The sequence below is a fragment of the Canis lupus genome, chromosome 18 (assembly GCF_048164855.1).
Source record: "Canis lupus baileyi chromosome 18, mCanLup2.hap1, whole genome shotgun sequence".
In the NCBI taxonomy this organism is placed as follows: Eukaryota; Metazoa; Chordata; class Mammalia; order Carnivora; family Canidae; genus Canis; species Canis lupus.
This window is the reverse complement of record NC_132855.1, coordinates 11,706,782-11,728,100: the sequence shown is the minus strand read 5'-3', so window position 1 is coordinate 11,728,100 and position 21,319 is coordinate 11,706,782. Positions and strand designations below refer to the sequence as shown.

Genomic DNA, 21,319 nt, shown 5'->3' with positions numbered 1-21,319 from the left:
TAAATTCTTTGTTCCCTTTTCTCTCTCTCTTTTTCTTTTGAGATTCCTAAAATACGAATGTTACTGTGTTTGATGGAGTCACTGAGTTCTCTAAGTCTGTTCTCATTGTGCACAGTCCTTTTGTCCTCTTGATTACTTTGTTACTCTGTCTGCTAGGTGATTAATTCATTCCTCTACTTCTTCCAGCCTGCTGTTTATTTTATCAAGAATGTTTCTCATTTTGTTTATTGAACCTATTATCTCTGTTATGTTATTCTTTATCTCTGTGTTAATGGTCTCACTGATGTCCTCCACTCTTTCCTCAAGTCCATTCATCATGCTTATTATGATCATTGGTTTAAATTGTCCATCAGGTATCTTATTTATATCTGCCTCAGATCTCTGGCTGTGGTTGTGTTCTGTTCTTTCATGTGGGACAAATTCCTCTGTCTTCTCATTTTGTCTAAGTCTCTGTGCCTATTTTGCCATGTTAGGAAAGTCAGATATGCCTCCTGTTCTTGAAGATAGTGGCTTTATGAAGAGGAGGCCCTGTAGCGTCCTATAGTATAGTGTCCCCTGTTCTCCAGGGTCTGGTGCTTCTGGGAGTGTCTCCAGTGTGTGCTCTGTGTGCTCTGCTGTTGTGTCCTAGCTGCTTTATCCTTCAGACCAATTATCTGAAAAAGCTCTTTTTGCCTGTTGTAAGCACTGTTTGGCCTCTGGCCTGATTGTGGTGGATTTTAACTAGGTTGTGCAATGAGACCTGTTGCCACCACCAATGGAACTGAGGCTTTGCAAAACTCCTCAGGAGGGAGACGTGTGTTGGCAGGAATTTGGGCCCATCTTCTGAGGTTGGAGTCCTATTGTATTGGGACTGAGTCAGGTTTGACTGGGAAGGACTGTTTTTTTTTCCCAGTGGACAGTGGGGTGGGGCTTGATGTAAGTAAGTTAAGTTGGGAGTGCTGGTGCTTTGTTGGTGCCTGCCACTGGCTCTGTGTTTATGCTGAGGGAGAGAGGAAGTAAATGGTGCTGGCCAATTCCTTTGTTCTCAGAGGGGTCTTCCCATGAAAGCTGCCTCTCTGGGAATGCATACTAGAGGTGAGCAGCTCATCTCCCCACTGTGTACCCCAGGCATTCTTCAGATCGCTGTTTCCATACTATATGTCCGTGGCTGTTTTTCCTGCTTTTTCTTGAAGAGCAGCCCCAATGTCCTCTGAGCTCTCCCAGATCCAAGCATGCTGACCTTTAAAACTCCAGACTTTAAGGCCCTTGGTTGCAAGAGCTCATGAAATTTGGGCCCTCTCCCTTTCAAATCAGTTGCTGTGGGGATTCATTTTCCTCATGCACTCTTCTATGTGCTAGTGTGTCTGTTGCCCCTCTCTCTGCAACCATGGCTCTCTCCCTTCCCATTATAGCAGCCATGATATGTTTCTTTTCTAAGTTGCATCTCCACACTTCCTACCTTCTTCAAAGTGGCCTCTTCTCTATTTTTAATTGCGGGGTTTGTTCTGTCAGACTTCTTACCAATTTCTGGGGGTATTTAGGATGATTTGATAGTTATCTAGCTGTATTCATGGGACGAGACAAGCCTAAGGTCCTTTTGCCCTGGCACCCTCTTCCTTTCCCTATGGGTTTATTTTTGAACTCTCAAATTTTATTCCATTAATCTGTGGAGTATGCACAGTATGTTATTATGCCAGTGTGCTATTGCTTAGATTACAGTAGTTTTATAATAAGTTTTGAAATCCAGAATTGTGAATCCTTTAACTTTGTCCTCCCTTTTTGAGATTGTTTTGGTTATTCAGGATCTTTTGCAATTCCATATGGATTTTAGGATTGATTAGCTTTTCCATTTCTGCAAAAATGCATTGAGAATTTTGATAAAGGAGTGCATTTAGTTTCTTGAGCACTATGGGTATTACTACCTTTTTTTTAAAGATTTTATTTATTTATTCATGATAGAGAGAGAGAGAGAGAGACAGGCAGAGACACAGGCAGAGGGAGAAGCAGGCTCCACGCAGGGAGCCCGACTTGGGACTCGATCCCGGGACTCCAGGATCACGCCTTGGATCAAAGGCAGAAGCTAAACCACTGCACCACCCAGGGATCTCAATATTACTGCCCTTTTAACAAAATTAAGTCTTCCAGTTTATTAACTCAGATTATCTTTTTATTTAGGTTTTGTAAAATTTCTTTCAACAATGTTTTGTTGTTTTCAGCGTGCAAGTCTTGAACCTCCTCTGTGAAACTTATTCCTAAGTATTTTATTCTTTTTGAAGTCTTGTAAATGAAATTTTTCTTAATTTCACCTTGGATTGTTAATATATAGTATGTAGAAACACAAATTATCATTAGAACTCAAAGAGACATTTTTCAGTACTTTGGCATATGGCTGATACATACTTAAGATCATGGGAGAATTCTCTCACAAACTATTAGCAACCTGCGACCTTGACTGGGTTGGGTTGTCCTGCACATGTATTTGGGAGGTGAAATGGGAAATACATTTTACATATAAAATCATAATTTATTATCAAACTGATGATGTTAATTGGATGTATTTCATGAGGACTGTGTCAAACTATTAAAAAGAGTGAGGGCATATATTTGGATGTATCTACCAAAACCAATGACAGGTGAAAAATTCAGACAATCAAATGGAGTTTTACATCAAATAGGGTATTTTTTTCCTTCACTGAAATTCTTAAATTTTTCAACTTTTCAACAAAGTCATTGGCAAGTTTTGCAAAAGTAACACTTCAAACGATACTTAAGTTTGATATTTGAGTGGTAAAGTAAAATATAGAGAGTTCTTATATAAGGAAAACATAAAAATCATTTCTAAAGGAATGTTTTGGAAATGCATCTAAAAGAAGCATTCTTCCATTTGTTATATGTAATTCAGGCATATATAACACTTTTAGAGAAAAATGAGAGCAATCAGGAAAAAAAAAAACTTTAAAATGCTATAATTTCAGTTTGTCTCAAATTACTTTTAAATACATACTTTTGCAACAAAAATTTCAACATTGATGAATTTAAAGTAGCCTATGAAATGTATATCTTCTCCCATGACAATTTTGTAGAACACCATTATTATTAATACATATTGCTCAAGTGAGAGTTTAAAAAATAAGACTAAACAAAACAACAATAAAAACATTCCTGTGGAATATCTTATTGCAGAGCTATTTTATACTAAAAAATTAAAGTTATATTATGTGACTTAGATTTTAATTTAGAATATTATGCTTTGTAGTAAATATATTTTTAAATGTCTTATATATTTTTTGTTATTATATTTCTGTAAAGTAACTGCATTGCAACCAAAAGAATTTATCTTTGTCTCGATTATTCACCATAAAACAGGATCCACACAGCCAAGATATATGCTTAAGGTTATTTAATAACTGTTAAAGAGACAATTTCGATACATAAATCTGGAATGCCATCTATCAACCTAATGAAAAGAAATATTATTATCTTGCATTTTCTTTTTCTGTTATTGATTTGTGGTGCCCCAAGACCATTTTAAAAATGATCAGTGTAGTCCTTATCTGTCATGGAAACAAATTCATTCCTTGGGTGGCTGAGCAACATGAGGGGAAATAAATTTCTCAGAAATGTATCCCCTGAAGGTTGCTATCCATTATTGTTACAAGTTTGCAATGGAAATGGCTTTATTGCTACATAAAAAGAATATGATAAAATTTAAAGCTTGTGAAAGATGATTAGAAAACAAATATTATACATATTTAATATATTACTGACAATATATCACCACCTATGATGTATTTATTTATTTAGACAATGTTTTTAGCATATCAGAACAAACGTGGAACAACTCAAATCTGAATGTTAATCCAAAGAGTAATAAAAATGAAAAATGAATGCCTGCAGGGAATTGGGAATTAAAAAATTCTCCCATTTCCAACATAGAACTCTTAACATTTTCTGTTTGAATGGCATGTGTGAGCTCTATAGATCAGATTTCATCATATCAGTGTTTCATTTTACTTCTTGGACATTGCATCTAGTCTGAACTTTAGTAAGGTTTCAAGAGTCTGAGAGATTATTCCACCAAGAAAAATAAAGCAGAAGTTAATGGAATTAATCCTATTATGTGAGTTTAACCTTTGGTCTGTGTAATCTCTGCCTACGTTACATCTCATAAACTGGAATGAGGCACATCACAAAAGTTGGAATATATTATTTTTATTATTGTAAAGTGTCTTTTTTATCGATCTAGACACAGGTAAACACATATATTTACATAAAACAATAATATATATATTTGGCCTGTGTGTGATATATCAACAAGGATAGTAAGTTTCCATACTTTTATAAAAGCAAATAACTGGGATACCTTTAGTGTTCCATTAACTGTCATTCTCTGTGGATACTGAAATTTTGCATAATTTTATAATAATTTTAAGTAGCTCTTATGAATAATATTTAATTTTTTTTGCCAATGGCTTTTGTTTTTTCTGTGTAATGAAAATTAGCAAAACTCAATAATTTGGTTTATTATACTCATTGCCTACCTTTTTGGTAACATCTTGTTTTCTTGAAAGCATGATTCTTAGAAGTATGCAAATAGAAAGAAAGATTGATTAGAATAAACAAAGTGAAAAAAATAATACATATTAGTATTAAAAAGTTTACTGTAGTATTGATAAATGCAGATCTCCACATTAGTGTTTAGATTTCTAAATTCATATGTAAATCTATGTTTAATATCTTGGTATCAAAGTAGCTAACACTTGAATTTTGTTTTAGATCTATCTGATGTATCAAGCTTAAGAGTTCTCCATTAAGGATTAATGCAGTAAAAAAAAATGTGGTATGGTTATTCTAAATCCTTGGATCTTTTTAATATCTAGTTTCAGTGATCCATTGAAAAGCCTCTAAGCTGATAGGAAGCACACTGTATTGAAAGGTCTAAAATTTCGAGTGCTGCTTTGATATCTTTGAATCTCACAGGGCCCCCAAAAGCCTAACTGTGAGTTCCCCTCTCCTGCCAAATACATTTTGCCACTGTTCCCTCCACGGTAGGAAAGGCTCCTCACCTGGCTAGTTCCCCCAGCAGCCAGAGCAGCTGTGCTCTCCCTAATCCCACACTAACTTTTCTGGCCTGTGGAATTATTCAAATAAATCAATCACATCCTTACAGAGGAACCAGGGGACACCACATCCTCTTATTACTCCAGAGTCTGCTTCCATGTCCCTGTTCAGTCTGTTCCCAATTGCAAATTCCATGTGGCCTTGCATGGCATGCAGTATCCTCTCCCCTAGTTAATAGATATAGTTGACTGATGTCAAACTGCTGTCAAGTTTGTCTAACCAGATCTGGGTGTTATGTTTGGGTATCTAGTACTATTTAGTGCACAGGATCCCTCCATTACCATTACAATAATAAGAGATAATCAGAACATATATGTGATGAAAAGGAATTGTTTATTGAATTTTTTCATATTTTTATGATATTTAAATGTCTGATATAAATGAAAACTTTGCTGTTGTTTTATTATTGTTGTTCGGAGCCATTCAAAGGGAATAATGTAATTTTAGCTTATATTGTAAAAATGTTATTTCCAGAAGAATGTAAAATGGATTTTAGCAAAGTGGGATGACTTTTTTTTGAGTAATGACCTATCAACTTGTATTTGTTTATTTAACTCAGCAATAAAAAGCTCTTAGACATGATGAATGAATGGTATTCTTGCTTCATACATTATTGTAAATTTACCTAACATAACAGTAGTGATGTTTGAGAATTGTATTCATGTTGCTATATCTATGTGCGGTCATTTTTGTTGACTGAATTCCATGTAATATGTAGGGCCTTCCAGAGCTACCTTAACCTTTTCTGATTTAATCATAGGTTCTCAAAATTTAATAGGACATTATGTATTCATGAATTTAAAAAATAATAGTTTCCTTACCTGACAGTAAATTCCACTCTTTGCCGATTAAATGGTAACAGGGACATCTAAAGTGCACACATACACACATGTGCACACATATTTGCTCAAATAAGGTTGGTTGTGAAATATTGGCTTCTGAGGAGTAATATTATGAGTTTCTCCATAACTATTAAGTCAGTGATTCTACTCTGTTTACTTTTAAAATGTTAATCTTAGAATGGAGCTTTGAGAAACCTACATAATTTTTCTGTACCTAAGTCAACCTATACCTAGAAAAATTAATAAATAATAATAAATAATAAATAATAAATAAATTAATGCCTTATTTTACCAGTAATTTTATATACCCTGATTCACTCAAAAAAAAAAAAAAAAGGGTGGAAACTTCACATTAAAATCTCTTCTTCATAAAAAAAAAAAAGAAAAGAAAAGAAAAAATTTCTTCTCCAAAAGGAATTTTTGTGTTTTAATCAAAGGTACATTACTTTGTAACTGCTGCTGAATTATAACCAGTGCTGAGCAATGACGTATTAACAGAGGCATGCAGCATAATTGCCTAAAGCTTGGAATATATGGTTCTGTAACTAATTTTCTTCCTAACCATTTATATTTCTCAGATGTAAAATAATGTAAAATAAAGTAATCTAAAATTCTTATTCAAATCTAGAATATTGTTACTCAGCATGTTTGGAAGCTATGATAGAGAGAAAGCTCTGGGTTGATTTTATTTTTACAGAGGTTTATTGAGAAAAGATTCTGAGCACCTAGCATATTTAACAAATTGTGAAATCCTTTATAAAATATTAATCTGAACCTAGTAATATTCAACTTATTTTTGTCAAACAGCACTGTTATCATTGAACACTAAATTCTAGTTAACTGATGGGATGTATTTGCCTTTGAAGGACATATGCACTAAGATATTTTTGATGCCTAAGGGAGTAAATACACATACGTATAAATTGATCATTATGGATTTGCCATTTTTAATTTTTTATGTTCAATTGTATAAAAAATATACATTTGTAGGTTTTTTTTTTAATATGTTATACCAACAAATTTCTAACAAATGATAGACTTGCAGTTAGGGACATTAAATATAAGTTGGGCAAAGATCAATTACTCAAAGGAATAAATGATTGCACATTTATAGACAATGGATTTTTGTGATATTTCAACAGCATTACAATCTTGAAGCTCATTTTATTAATTATACTTGATGAAGATTTGAATGATACGTATAAGGTCTATTAACATCTCAAATGTATGTATGTTAATTTCATGAAAAGAGGGAAATGATTGTGTGAAATTCATTGACAGAGTTGTGTTTAATATTTATTGTTTGTTAGAATTTTGTAGACAAAGCCTTGTTTTCCTTTAAGAAACAAAAGTAAGCAACTGAATTTTCCCACCACATATGAAACATTGGGAATGGGCTGTAAAAGTTAACTAGAGATGAGGAGAGCCCAAAGACAATTTAATCAGAACCTTCAAACAAACAACTCATCTCAGTGGCAAGTCCCAGAAGGCATTTGTATAGCTAAAGGAAAAAAGACTATAGCAGATATTAAATCTAAAAGTGGTGAAAACTGCAAAGTATTTGGCATATCTGTTTCCAACACAAATGGTTAATTTAATTTCCTTTTATCTATTACAGTAAAAGTGCCTTCTTTAATCTTCTTAAGTCTCCCTTAAAAACATTAAACTGTGAGCCATAAGAGTCATGTTCAAGGTCTCACAGTAGCATTATGACTCTGAGCAATTCTCTCAGACTCTTTTAGCTTCGGTTTTATTTTCCAGTATTAGGATAAAGTAATCTTAGTAATAATTGTTCTTTTGGGGGTTGTTGTGAGATCAAATAATTATTTACTTGAAAGTGCATTGTAAATCTAAGCACTACACCAATATTAATAATTAGTTTAGAACTCTACCTTACAATGCTAATGAGTTTTGATCAGGTTGGGCAAATGAGTGAGTGGGCAAAGGATAAGATAGGCTAATCATGTCTATGGAAGTGGGAGAACAATGCTACCATATTCAGGATTATACATTTAACAAAGAAACGTTCTCTTTCTCAACACAAAACTTGAACTTCAAGCTGTATGGCTCATAAAGAACTTTAAGAAAAAAGAATCTTTCACAAAGAAGTGCTTATTCTTTTTTTTTTTTATTTTTTTTTATTTTTTTTTAAATGTTTATTTATTTATGATAGTCACAGAGAGAGAAAGAGACACAGGCAGAGGGAGAAGCAGGCTCCATGCACCGGAAGCCCGATGTGGGATTCGATCCCGGGTCTCCAGGATCGCGCCCTGGGCCAAAGGCAGGCGCCAAACCCCTGCGCCACCCAGGGATCCCAAGAAGTGCTTATTCTTGAATGATCTTCCCCTTGAAGAAGATGGGGCCAAAGAGTGCCTCTTCCACACAAGTCAGTTATAACTTTGATTTTCCCATATTTGCTTTCTGGCTTCAGTACTTCATTGTTGTTGTATAAAACTTCAGTAGGTGAATTCAGTCTGTAAGCTTCAGTTTCTCCTCTAAGGATAGTAATGCCAACTGCCACTGTTAAGTTGAAAGAACAGAACTCAATAGGGCGCAATCATTAAGCATTATTTTCCTCCCACATCCATTGATGACCTTGGTGAATTAGTTGTTTATCTCTCCTAGCATGAAATCTCAAGAGAAGTCCCATGACTTTGTAGTCACTCTGATTTAAAAAAAAAAAAAAAAAAAAAAAAAAAAAAATTCCCGAGGGCACTTCTAGTCAAAAGAGTATTTGCTCTCATTTCATGAAAATGTTGGTGCAGTTGAACAATCCAAATTCCGACCTTAAGTTGAGGTTAAAACCCCTCCCCTCTCACACCTTGAATATTTTGCAGGGTGAAAACCAGCAATAGGGAAGGCAGGTGTGGTCAGCTTCTTCATTTACTGTTCTACTAATTTTCCTCTTCTTCCTATCCCCTAACATTTCATCTCCTCACTTGTTTGCTTCTGGCTCCTCCAGTATTAGGATGGGTTCAGAGAGAGAGGAGATGTGAAAATCTGTCTTCTAAAGAAATGGCTTTTGTGTTTTCTAAGCTTGGTAGATATTGAATGTTGATTCTTTCCTTGGGCATTTTAATTTCTCAGAGGTTCCTCTAACTGTACTCCCTCTTTGAGCTTCTGGTTATCCTTTTCTACTTGACCTCTTTTATTCTTGTTCATGGCTTTTTTTTTTTTTTCTCCAAAGCACTTTTCATAATTTGATATATTTGTTTATTGTCTGTCTTTCCTCATGAGATTTTAGAAGGCAAATGTTACCTATTTTATTTATTTTTGTATCTCCTATGCCTAAAAAGATGCAGTAGACATTCAGTAAGTGTTTTTTGGAGGAATGAGTGAATAAATGAACATTTGGAGGGAGATCCCCTACAGTAGTCTCGTTATCTCTTTATGTATCTTATTTGCTGAGATTCAAAAGAAGCTCCTGTTGGCTCCTGTCAAAATATCCACAGTTAGTTCCCTGAAACACTGTCGTTGACAAGTGAAAGTGCAGCTACTTCCCAACTCACCCTTGGAGCAACTATATACATTTGGACCTTTTAAGAGATCAGTCTGGCAGTGTCTCAATATCTCATGAAGGACAAAGTCAAGTTCTCTGAGACTTAATATACCCTCTATGTGTCTTAAAATGAGGAGTATCTCTTTTCACACATGGATTCCATGCCTCTTTACCACCTCCAAAGAAATTCCCTCCAAAACTCCTCTTTATCAATAGTATTGATTTAGATGTTGAACAAGGACTTGCAAAATTGTATGGCAGATGCTCTTTTGCATGCTCTGTGTAGGTCAGGCAATTTGCTTCAGACCTATCTCTTTTCTCTTTTGCCATCAGGGCCTCAGTCAAATCTGAGACAAGAATAGTTCTATTTTGGAATCCTATTACATCTGCCTTGAAAAGCTGTTGTAAATGTGTACTGAGATAAGGTAAATCAATCATTTAACAAAATGTGTAACGTAAAACAAATATTTATTTTTTTCTGTCATTATCTTTCCTAATGTCATTTCTTGCTGTTCCTACTAAAATAATAGAATCTTAGCCCATAATTACATTTCCATGGAAATTTTAAGCAGAGATAAAAGGAAAAGGGCTAATAAATTCCCTTGAAGATCTGAAGAAGGAAAAAAAAAAAAGGTGTACAAGAGAAAAGCCCAAAGTCATCATGAATATGTCACATATAAGTTAGAGTTACAGTATTTATTTTTTCCTGACATAAGTATATCATTTCCTGTTGCTAATTTCTAAATTTCACTTTAGAGGTGCAAGCTAAGCAATTTTAAATTGTCAGAGACACATAAATTACTGACTTACTTTAGCAGCAAGGGCTATTTTCTGGTATCTAATGATTAGACCTGAAATACATTTTATAGCAAAGTATAAGATTAAATAGTTTCACCTCTAAATGTGGTATGCATGTGATTCTTGTATCCTCCTTAAAAATTAAGTTTCATGTTTAGCAGAGAGTGAAATTCATCACTGACAAAGCATTGCAGGTGAGCTCATTCTCCTATTACCTTGATGTATGGAATTATTCCCTCAGGTTCATATCTAATCAAATGTGACCACAATTCATGTAATACTTTCCTTCAGATCTATGCAGCCTTAACAGTATTATCAGCTAATGAATTCTGCAGAGACACCTATAGTAAAAATGTTCTCTAACCAAGTAATTCTTCAGTGAATTAGATTTTTATTCGGAGGTTAAGAATAGTTTTATTTGAATTAGCAATACTTTGGAAACTTGGCAAATTACCTGGGTATAATAAGCTGTGATGAAAAATGAATTTAAAAATCCCCCCCCCAAAATAAATAAATTAAATAAATAAATAAATAAATAAATAAATAAATAAATAATAAAACTTTTCCCAAAAGCTGGGAACATTTACAAAGAGTTGAAATAAATAATTTGTATTAGAGCCAAAATATGACTTAAGTTATTTGGAAATATCTTTGAAAACATTGTATTACCGATAAGAATTGTCTTATAAATCTTGTATCCAAAATGGCTTTATGACAAAGGCACTCTTAGAGGTGTTCCAATTCCATCTGTTTTGAGCACCTATTTGAAGACTCGAGACAAACATCTTCATCAGGAGGTCAGGCAAATAGTCATCAAACTTCTTTCATTTCCACCTTTACCAAAACCAATCCATCCAAGGAAAGTTTTTATGAATCCTGACAGTACTTCTAAATCATTGAGGTACAGTAGTCTACAACATGTCTCATAGTGTACATTCTCCAAAACTCCCTTGGTGTCTTTGTGAAGGTTTAGTTTAATCAAGATTAAAATATCTGTCCCCAGCCCTTCCAAACCCTAGGGTTAGCAGTCTGCTAACCCTAATCTGCTAATCTGGCAATCAGAATGGGTAAAATGGACTAAAGTGGCAGATGCTCAGTTATAATGAGCTAAATTGGTAGGGTTGACATTATGGTGAGTCTCTTGATGTGCTGAAATACCTGGAACTGAGTTTTAGATGAAGATATATCTTGTGTGTGTCACGTGGGGTAGGAGTGGGGAGAAGATTAATCATAATTTTGAGAAAAGCATGTGTGTGGGGCCAGTTTCTTATATTCTGTAAAGAAATTTTTTTATTATATTGCTTTATAACTCCCGAGATCCAGAACTGTGACAGAGTAGGTTATCAATATTTTAAAAATTAAATATAGTTATCAAATATCTACCTACTTCTACCTGCATAAACTGATCATGTTGACATAATATTAATCAGGACATAGAACTCAACCTTGACACCAGTTTCTAAAAGGAAATACACCAGGAAATTTGTGATTTTCTCTGATCTTTAGAACAACCAAGTATTTTCAGGGTAAAAGAAGATATTGCATTGATCATGCAGAAATTTCCTAAGTTTTTCTTTATCTTGTCCTTTTTCTCTAGCGCTTTTATTTTTATGTTTATTTCTTATTATCGTGATAAAACACATATGCAGTTTATCATTAGGGATAGTGTACTCTCTCAACAAAGGTCTCCACGAAGAAAAGTTTTACACTAGCAACTTAGAAAATAAAGCATTCTTCTTTTTTTTTTTTTCAGGAATAAAAGTATCATATACAGATAATTCACTCTTTTACACAAAATGGTAAGTTTCGGTACTATAATATAGTTATTCCTAGCAAAAAAAAATTGGTTGTAATGGCTGTTTGTGAGTTTTAAAGAATTGGTGATTTGTCCCAGGAGCATTATCAACCATGTATAGGCACCCAGATATAATCTTTGTATGGTCAACTCTATGGGTAAATCCTCCTGTAGAAGAGTAGGCTTATTACAGAGTAGTTGTCCAGAAGTCTTGAACTATGTGGTGGAATTAAGCCAAGTATGAAATATTGGATACCTAGACCACTAAAAACGAGAGTGAATTAAAAATGTATAGTAGCTTGTATATTAACTCCAAACCAAGATAAATAATAAAAAAATGTGTTGACTTTATGATTCAAATTGAAAGCATGGGCAAACTTCATGTACTATCAAGACATTTCCTCTAGTTTCAGAATACATTTAGGTTCATCTTATTCCTGTGCTATAAAAAAAAAAACAATTCTTTTTGACATGTCTCTATTTTAACGTCATCTGTCTCTCAAATTTAGTTTGATGGTAAAATGTAAAGAACAGATATCTGATATCTTTTATAAGCAGTGACAAAACGGTGAATGCAAATATAAACTCACCGTCCCTTTAAGTAGGGTTCATATTTGCATTCAGTTTGATAATCACTCCCCTGGGGGAAGATTTCTTTACTTTTATTAACTTATTTTATTGAATACAGTATTTTTATCAGATACAAAAGAATGTCTTTAAAATGTAATATTGTATGTAACTTGAAGTTTAGCACCATTAGGAGATATACTTTGCTGTACACTTTTGAATCCTACAAATCTGTAATCAGATTTATGTAGCTATAGACTTTCTGTGGGTAAATACACATACACAATTCAATATAGTAGGTTGATTGGAGACCCTCAAAAATATTTGTCTGTCTTAACTTCTCATAACCACGAATGTGACCTTATTTGAAATAAACAGTCTTTACAGATGAATTAACCTAAGGATCTTGAGATGAAATCACCCGAGATTGCCTAGAAGGGCCTGATCCAAGCACAGGCGTCCTTACAAGAGTGAGTCAGACGTAGATTATACAGACAAGAAGAGAAGACACAGAGGAGAAGGTGATATAAAGACAGTCTTGAAGAGATTGTAATGATATGTCTGTTTGTCAGGAAATGCCAGGGATTGCTGGTAGCCACCAGCGCTGGAAGAGAAGAAAAAGTGTTTGCCCCTACCCTACATGGTTTAGAGGGAATGTAGCCCTGTTAGTACCTTGATTTCAGACTTTTTGCCTCCATAACTGTGACAATTTCTGTTGTTTTAAACCACTAAGTTTGGGGTAGTTCATTATAATGGCCCTAGGAAACTAATAGATTTTGGTAATGGGAAGTGAAATGTCACTGTAAAAATTACTTAAAAATATAGACGGTTTCAGAATTAGTTAATGGGTAGAGGCTGGAAGAATTTTGAGATACATAACAGAGAAAAGCTTAGATTTCCTTGAAAAGACTGTTGGTAGAAAAATGAACATTAAAATATGCTTCTGGGGAGATCTCAGATGGAAATAAGAAACATGTTATTGGAAACTGAAGAGGTGGTCCATGTCATAAAGTGGCAGAAAACTTGGCTTATTTTCTATTATTGAGTGGAAAGCAGACCTTGTAAGCAATAAACTTGCATATTTAGCTGAAGAGATTACCATGCAAAATGTCAGAAATATGGCATGGGTTCTATTTGTTACATGTGGCAAAATGTAAGAGGAAAGAGATAAATTAAGGAAAGAACCGTTAAACAATATGGAACCAGAACTTGAGTTTTTTGGGGAGCTTCTAGCCTACCCAGATTGCAAAGATGCTACTAGTAGGTGGTTTACTGGTAGGAAGCATGTTTGAAAGAGAGGTTCAAGGTTCAATTTTGTTGATTAATTGAGTATATGTATGATCATGGATCCAATTAGCACTCTCGGCAGAAGTCAGGAATAGATAAAGGATTATTCTTGAAGGATATGTGGAGAACCCTGTGTCTAATAGTATAGATCCCTTTGACATACATGAGAGGTTTTTTGACACTGGTATGCCAGCAGAGACACTGTCAGCTTGGACAGAAGAGGACAGATACAGGATGAAATAAAGGATGGCTCTTGGACTTCTGAGGTTCTACAGATAGGAAATGGACTGATAGAGATCAGTGGCAGGAAATATATGCTACTTTTCAAAGAAAGAAAGAATGACTCTAAGGGCAGAGTGGCAGAGACCACAGAGGTGGGTGCAGAGGAAGATGGAGATATTGCCAGAGACTTTGAAAAAATACATTTCTATTGTTTTAAGCTACCAAGTTTATAGCAATTTGTTATGACAGCCTTAGGAAACAAAGACATTCACATTTTCTGAAATTTGCAGGTATAATTTGCAGCCTATTTTAGATAATCATCTTTTCTAACAGTATATCTGGAATTCTCCTCTCTCTGTCTCTCCCCCTGCCCCCCCCCCTTCTTATCTACACATCAAAGCTATACAAAAGCAAAGTAGACTAGAAGATAGACTACCGTAACAGAAATCATATTGGGATTTAATTCAAACTAGGTTTAAAATCTACTCCTCCACTAACTGTGACATTGAGCAACTGAATTAACCTTTCTGAATCTACTTTAAGATGGAGATAATAAAGTTGACAAGAGATTTAGAATAGAAAATATATATAAATTGGAAGGCATGGTGCCTGCTAATTTTCCTCCTTTCCTTTATCCCAGTAAGAACATTAGGAATAAGCAATAGGAGTAGTAGCCCTGTAATGCTTGCAAATTTTGAACATCTAGAATGGTTTTAATTTGCATGATAATTTATGAGACTTATCAGAAAGTTTGATTTTTTTGTGGTCATTGTAAAGCCTGCTATTATATGGATGCATATCTTTAAGGCCCCAGGGAATTCATTTAAGGATTTTCCTCCCAAAGGCTACTTATTAAACATATGTACAAAAATGTTTTATGGTCAGAGAGAAAAAAAAAAAAAAAAAAAAAAAACAACCTCAACCAATAAGAGAAAGGCTATATCTGCTATAGTCCTAGGGTTTTCTGTTACTTTATTAGTTCTGTCTGTTATATCTGATCCTAATTGTTAAAACGTACAAATTTATGGGTTCTTATAATGATCTTAATGATAGAAAAATATCTGTATTTATACTCTGTGGTCAGATTTGAGGTTTTTAATTCTGAAGACACTTACAGGGGACACATGCAGAGATTTTTTTATCTCTCTTGAATTAAGTCTTCATTAGCCTCACATGAAGCATGATAAGAATGCTTTGAAAGGTTGTATATATTTGTATTGATTGCTTCTCCAACTTTTATGTTCTGATCTTAACAGGTACCAAATTCTTAAGTTTGAAAAATTGATTCCTCAGTTAGAGTTATAATGAAAACTCAAATAAATTTAAAATAATTGTGTAGTAAAATTTCCTGAAGGGTAAAGATGAGATTTCTACCACTTTATACAATGTATTTCAAATATTTCTATTTTCACTTAGAGCTCTTCCTAAAAGTTGGCTACATTATTTCCTCTTCCTAGGGATCTCAAATGTAGTTGCTCATTAGAGTTAGAATGACTGGAGTTGGAATGTGGGTTTTAAAATAAAAAGTATGTGGAAATTTTCTAGCATATTCAAGAGTAAAAAGAATAAGGTGAAGTGCTCCCACATGCCCATGACAGGCATCAACAATGGACTTATGGTCAACCTTGTTTTATCTGTACCTCCACCCAACTTTGGATTATGCTGAACCTAATCTAAGTTAACAGATAATTTCATCTGTAAATATTTTACATAAATATTTTGGATGGAAACTATTTTTAAATACAATCATAACATCCTTATCAGACACAAAGTAACACTAACTTTTTAATATCGTGAAATATAAGTGTTCACATTTGTCCCAACATTTAGTAATATAATTTTGTACAATGTCTTTTAATTAGAATCCAAAAACATTTATACATTGTAATTGGAAGACATGTTTTTGAGTCTTTTCAGTAAGATCCCCTTTTCTCTCTTGTTTTCCTTGTTAGTTACTGGAGAAATGTCCCAAAGAACTATCTGCTCTGATGTGGTAGCAACTAGCCACATGTAGTCATTTAAATTTTAATAATTAAATGAAAAATTTAACATAGAATTAAATAAAATTTAAAATATCACACTAAAATGCTTTCTAAGTGCTCAATAACCTCATGTAGCTACTATATTAAATAATGCAGGTATAGAACAATTCCATTGTTTTTAAAGGTTCTTCTACAGATTTTCCCTCAGTAAAGATTTTTTTTTTTTTTGAATACACCCCTATATGTCATTTGATACATTCTGGCACCTGTATTTCCTATAAATTGATAATTATATATGACAGTCTTGATGGATTTATGTCCAGTGTGTTGCCAAAACTATATAGCTTTATCAAGAGTTACGTAAAATCTTATGGTCTCTTTTTATGATGTTAGTAGCCACTGATGATCATTGCCTAGTTTTAATTACTCCATAACTTTCATAATTTTTCTCCTTTCCATGTCATTCTTACCTGTATAAACATAGTAAGTTTATTGCAAGTGGTGCTGCTTATTAGAATTTTCTCTTAGCCTCTAGTACTCTAGAACCTTGTCTTCTGGGACAAAATTCAGCCAGTGATCTACCATTGTTGTAGATCTGAGTCAAGTCCACATTTTATAGTATTTCAATCAAGATCATAGCCTACCTATCTGGGTTGAAAATTACTTTGTACAATAAAATTTCTCCTGAAAGTTTTATGCCTTGAAGACATATTAAATATACATATCTAATATTGATCCTTTCAAGCTTCAATAAAATTTTATTAAAGGGATTGTTTTTTTCAAAGATAAAGACCCACAAAGACAGGAGAGAAAATAATTGCAACAGCATTTTGGAAGTTAGAAGATAGATGGACCAGGACTACCCAGTTAGCAAACGCTAACCTGGAAATAGAAAAAGGAGCCAAAATTTAAAAATTTCAAAAAATTCAGGAACTAGGAGTGAAGCAGTATGGTGTTAAAGAATATCTGATGATTAAAAACCAAAGTCCTAATAATTTCTTCCGTTTCATTAAACTGCTTCTCTGTTACATTGACAATATTCTGGAGATTTGTTTGCTAAAAAAAGTTAAACTATTCTTGGACTGGACTGTTGAGAGTGAATGTGCAATATTGTAACAAGAAAAGTGAATGGACCACATATATATAGCTGCAAAGGTTTTTGTGCCTTCACTTGACTCCTAAGATGTGGACAACCAGACTTCTCCCACAGGAGACTAGAATATCTGTCTCTGGGAAATTTGCCTTCCCATGAAATACGAAACAAAAAAGATTGACATCCAGGATTTTGTAAAAATTGTCCATATCTCCCTTCAGTGGGGGTTCAAGTTTGCCAGTCCTTACCAGACACTCAGAGCTTTCAATTTGCTTTTTGAGCACTCTGTTCCTGCCACTCTTAATCATGAGTAAGCAAATAAATTATGAGATATCTTGAGAGAAAGTTTAAAAGGGAAGATAGAAATAGAAATAAATAAAAGAAAAAGCAACTTGTAAGGAAGAAACACTATGCAGAAAGAAAGAAAATAACAGTATCCTAATAGTGATCATAGAGACTATTTATAAGATAAAAATTAGATGATATGGAGAGAAACATTCAAAGACTATCATAAAACTTAAAAAATGATCACAAGAAAAAAAAGTACTTTTGTAAGTGTTACAAAGTTGAAGGATTTCCCGGAAATTAAAACAGACCAAAAAAAACAAGGGGAGGGGGGATCATAACAAATTGGAATACCAGTGAAAGTCTGGGATTTTTCATAAGCAACACTGGAAGCAAGAAACAATGTAATGTCTTCAGATATTTGAAGAAAAATGATTTTTAACTGACAGTTCTATACTAGGCCTAGCTCTCAAGTTTTATTTTAGATAAACAAGGGGAAATTTATTTGGAAGGTACTAGAAAATGTGTTCCCCAAAAATGTAGACTTTAACCATAAAAATGGGACAGGGCAGACAACAGGAGATCCAACACAGAAAAAGACAAGGAATCTCTAGAATGAAAAGGATACCCCAGGTTGATTGTTGTGCTCTAGGCATACATGACAGTCTGTGAAGGTGGCTGCAGTTTGCAAAATTGGTGGCCAAGTACAACGTAGAGCTTCATATTTTATAGCAGTCCATCCCACAAAGTAAGCTGATAGGCATAATAGACATCAGTGAAGCAAGCTATCTCTTCTATTGATGTGATTCACAATATCGATGATATATAACTGAAACTGAATGAGAAGACAGTAAAGAAGTATGTTACTGTCAGAGGTGGATATATTGAAATCTTGTGTCTCTTTCCACTAACATTGTGGTAAGACCCTCTGCTCCTCAAGTATTAAAATGCAGAAAAGTCCTCCACAATTATAGCTAAATATTTCTTTGAAAAAGAAAAACCTGTTTGTACATGCATACAATTTCCTCTAAATTAATACCCACCTGAAATCTCAGAATATGACCCTATTTGGGAAAAGTCTTTGTAAATGTAATGTTCATTAATTAATATGAAATCATACTGAATTAGGATGGACCCTAAATCCTGTGACTGGTGTCCTTTTATATGAAGAGAAGAGGACATAAATAAACACGGGAGGAAGGTCATGTGAAGATGGAGGCAGATTGGATTGATAAAGGTCTTAAAGACAAGGATTTGTCCAAGGATTGCCATCAACTACCAGAGTCTAGGAAGAGAAAGGAATCTTCCCTAGAGCTTCAGAGGGAGCATGGCCCTGTTGACACTTTGATGTCAGAAATTCAGCCCTCAGTACTGTGAGAGAATAAATTTCTATAGTTTTAAGCCATCCAGTTGTAGTAATTTAAATGCAGGTAATACATTTATTTTCTATAAGTTCAGAATTTCAAGTTTATAATACTGTGGTTATTTCTATAAAAGTTGGATACTGGACTTTTGGTTTATAAGCATTTTATTCCCATTGTTTTGTTTGTTTTGTTTTTTAAAGATTTTATTTGTTTATTTGACACACAAAGAGAGCCAGCACAGGCAGAAGGAGTGGCAGGCAGAGGGAGAGGGAAAGCAGATTTCCTGTGGGGCCGAGGATCTGATGTGGGATGATCCCAGAACCCTGGGATCACAACCTGACCCAGAGGCAGACGCTTAACTGAGTCACCCAGGCACACTCCCATTGTTTTGTTTTTTGTTTTGTTTTGTTTTGAAGTGAAAATCAAATCAGCTAATTTCATTTCAACTTACAGTTGTAGTCACCAAAATGTAGTCTTTGCTAAGTGTGAATCCTAGAAACTGGGTCTCTTTTTTATCAGACTTGCAATTCAGACTTTAAGGGGATATGGTCAGTGAGAATTGATTGAGGAGGATTAATTTTGACTCATTCTTCCTGTCATTGCTCTCAAGGCCCCTCACAACTGCACACTACAGTATTACCCCCTTCATTTTCTTTCTATTGATAAGATGTAACTGATAAGGTTGCTTTACCTCTAAAACCTCCTGAAAGTTCACATTCCTTTTTTCCATTGTTCTGAGGATTTCACATTAAACATAGTCTACTTCTATGCTCTTAAAAATATTTTTATCTTTTAAAGAATAGAGAAAATAATCCATGAACTAATACCCTAAATGATTCAGAATATTCACAAAGAATGGAACATTTATATTATTTCCAAGAGTATATATTTTGAAGATTTTATTTATTTATTTGAGAGAGAGAGTGAGCATGAGAACAGGGAGGGGCAAAAGGTGAGGGGGAAAGAATCTGAAGCAGATTCTGCATTGAGCAGAGAGCCTGATGTGATCATGGGGCTGAAACCAAGTGTTGGGCGCTTAACTGAGCCACCCAGGCATTCCTATTTCCAAGAATATTCTTTTTGTTTTTTTGTTTTTTTTTGAGTGTTGATGTTTTGTTTTCCAAGAATATTCTTAATAAAAATTTTAGGCACATCAGATGTGATTCAAAGGATAGCTTCCAGGTTTAAGCCAGTCTGCTGATTGGCAGCCTGATAGGGAATTAAGGAATTCTCATTCTCCTATTAGCACTTTGCATATCCTCAACTCTAAGTGTATTCCTTGGTGTTCCTTTCAGGAATAAAAGTATAATTATTTTTTCTCCTGCGTTGGGGAACATTAGGAAGCTTTAGAAAGGGAAAACTCTACAAATTCAAAGTGGCATAAGGGGGTTACTACTAAGCACAAACACATATTTTGCCAGTTTGGAATTCTACCAAATGCTATAATTGGTTTCTGAAGATGTACAAGAATGGATTCTCTTTGTTTGTCTACAGTAGGATTTAGATGTCATGGAATCAATTTGATAATATATAATCCAGGCATAGGTGACAATAAAAGAACAAGAGGAAATATTCTTCTGTGAAATCCCACAGGTTGACATTCTCTTGACTTTGTCCCTGTGGTTCTGGCAGATATCTTTACCAAGCTGATAGAGTTGTTTCCTTTCCCAGATGAATGGATTTCCTGATAGCACTTTGGCAGAAAGTAAATTTTCCTCCATATCCATAGGTTTGTTTTCATTGTTGTACTTTTTCCTGAAAAAGATAGGTAAGCACACCTGTTGTGAAGAAAAGAGATAAAGGAAGGTGTCGTCAGTGGAATCAGTGGATCAATTGGCCATGTGGTAGACTGGTATAGTTCTCTTTAGGGGCAGATGGCCCCAACAGATGCTATCTTAGGTGAAGTGTATGGAATGAAATGAGGAATGTAAATGACTACAGGCACATAGAGACACAATAGAGAAATTATAGCACACAGAAGAAATTGAAAAGGAATAGCCAGAGGCATAGGAGGTTAGTCAAAGTTGTCATGGAAATAGAAGTAAGAGAGAAATTCAAGAGAGAGTAATTAGCTGTTATTTGTTCCAGAGATCTTAAATAAGATAGCCTAAGTCTACTTATGGGACTTGGTAATAAGGGCTCTTTTGATACAACATAAGATAATAACTACTGTTGTTAATAAGAGGACTATTGAGACAGCAGAGGTAGATTGCTTTGGGCTAAGGGTTGAAGAAGGGGCCAAGAGAAAGTACAGAACAAATGTCAACCTCTATTTCAGTGATGTATGTGGTGTGTGTGTGAGAGAGAGAGAGAGGAAGAATAGAGCCATCATAGTAAATAGATGAATAAGATGTTACTTTTGGCCTCTAGAGTGACTTATGGTGTTCAAGTGGGAGACAGAAGCATATTTAGATGTTGTAAACACAGTATAGTAAAGTTTGGACAAATGTAAGCTTAAGAATCTTTGAGAATATGAATAGGAGAG

At 34.3% G+C, this 21,319-nt stretch overlaps 1 long non-coding RNA gene across 3 annotated transcripts in view; it reads left to right on the top strand.

Annotated features, from left to right (window-relative positions):
* LOC140608661 (uncharacterized) overlaps window positions 1-21,319 on the top strand; it is a 64,336-nt gene that overhangs the window by 21,196 nt on the left and 21,821 nt on the right. For 2 of the 3 annotated variants that reach the window (XR_012010632.1, XR_012010634.1), the window contains exon 2: window positions 11,993-12,038. This is a non-coding gene — a long non-coding RNA (uncharacterized lncRNA). Of the gene's footprint in view, window positions 1-11,992; window positions 12,039-12,979; window positions 13,211-21,319 lie in introns of those variants that run through there. The other variant, XR_012010633.1, reaches the window with a different exon arrangement.